The sequence below is a fragment of the Elgaria multicarinata genome, chromosome 4 (genome assembly GCF_023053635.1).
Source record: "Elgaria multicarinata webbii isolate HBS135686 ecotype San Diego chromosome 4, rElgMul1.1.pri, whole genome shotgun sequence".
In the NCBI taxonomy this organism is placed as follows: Eukaryota; Metazoa; Chordata; class Lepidosauria; order Squamata; family Anguidae; genus Elgaria; species Elgaria multicarinata.
Genome location: NC_086174.1, coordinates 81,657,399 through 81,659,452, shown reverse-complemented (window position 1 = coordinate 81,659,452; position 2,054 = coordinate 81,657,399).

The window sequence follows — 2,054 nt, the reverse complement described above, 5'->3', positions numbered from 1 at the left end:
TCTCGGCTCCGGTCCTTTGGCTAAAAGCTGTAATCGGAAGTTGCCTCATTGGGAGAACTTTAAACCTTCCCCCTATTCCCGCCTCCCTTTAACATTTTTTTTTAAAGGTATAAGAGGCTGCCCCGAGTTGCATAAGTATAGCAGTAATGGCTACTTATTTCCCTTTACGGCACTGGTCTGCGATCTGGCTTGGTGCCGAGGGGAGAGAGTTTTGAATGTGTGTTTCAGCGATTCTGACGTGAAGGGGGGCGGGGGAATCCTTTCAAATAAGTCTGTTTATCGTAGGATTTAAGTCAGTCTTAAGGAAGAATTGCCTTGCTGGATTTGGGTGACTATGTGGAAAGCAGGCCAGGGGTCCTGTATCTTTAACAGGTGGTTTGTTTGTTTGTTTTGCCTGAATAATCAGAGGCACCTTTATGATCTAACAGACAACAGTGCAGTCCTGAATATGTCTACTCAAAAATAAATCCCATTTAGTTCAATAGGGCTTATTTATTTTATTTATTTATTTATTACATTTCTATACCGCCCAATAGCCGAAGCTCTCTGGGCGGTTCACAAAAATTAAAACCACAATAAAACAACCAACAGGTTAAAAGCACAATTACAAAATACAGTACAAAAAGCGCAACCAGGATAAAACCACACAGCAAAATTGATATAAGATTAAAATACAGAGTTAAAACAGTAAGATTTAAATTTAGGTTAAAATTAAGTGTTAAAATATTGAGAGAATAAAAAGGTCTTCAGCTGGCGACGAAAGCAGTACAGTGTAGGTGAGAGGTGGACCTCTCTGGGGAGCTCATTCCACAACCGGGGTGCCACAGTAGAGAAAGCCCTCCTCCTAGTAGCCACCTGCCTCACTTCCTTTGGCAGGGGCTCACGGAGAAGGGCTCCAGTAGATGATCTTAAGGTCCGGGCAGGTACATATGGGAGGAGGCGTTCCTTCAAATAACCTGGCCCCAAACCGTTTAGGGCTTTAAATGTCAATAAATGCCAGCACTTTGAATTGGGCCCGGACCTGGACTGGCAGCCAATGAAGTTGGAAAAGGACTGGCGTAATGTGATCTCGCCGGCCAGTCCCTGTTAGTAAACGGGCTGCCCTATTTTGTACCAGCTGAAGCTTCCGGACCGTTTTCAAAGGCAGCCCCACGTATAACGCATTGCAGTAATCCAAGCGAGAGGTTATCAGAGCATGGATAACTGTAGCTAGGCTATCTCTGTCCAGATAAGGGCGTAGTTGGTATATCAACCTAAGCTGATAAAAGGTTTACTTCCAGATATGTGGGCATAGGCTTGCGGGCTTAATTGGCTAAACATTGCAGCCCAAACATGAATATGTCAGTTGCGTTTCTATATTTATATTCAAGGTGACTTTCAGTGTTCTATAACAACTGTTACGAATGACTTACAAATTCCCTCTTATACATAACTATCACTAGTTCAGGAGCTTGGTCCTCCTATATTTACCACATTTTGAATGATTATCATAGCTGGAGTGTAGCATTTCACATTGACATTTTTGGTCCTGCCCACTTGGCCTTGTGGTGTGTGCGCTACAGAAAATCCCTACATTTTTACACCATATTTTAACCCCATTTTCCTTTCTTGGTCCTCACAGCAAACATGGAGAAGCAGACAGGAGTCTCCTCTCCCCAGCTTTTTTTTTAAAAATAATAATTTTATTTTGAATTTTTAGAAAATTAATACTCTATTTCCTTCACCACCCCTACATGCGATAGTCCAAGCATTCAGTAATTATAATAAATCAATGCAAAAAAATACAAAACACATTATTCACATGAACCAGAGAGACCGATATGCTACAGGGAAAGTGTTAAGGAATCGAGTGTTACCAATACACATAGTAAATTAATACCAAGCCAAAGTGAATGTATTGTGTTCCCTACTTCGTTTTGCCAATTGTAACTTGTTTGTTAATTTTTCAGATAAGGCAATCTTCCAAACCAGAGTCCACCAGGCATCCAATGAAACTCCTCTTAGGTCCTTCCAAAATTGAGCAATGACCAGTCTGGCTGCCGCCAACAAAAATC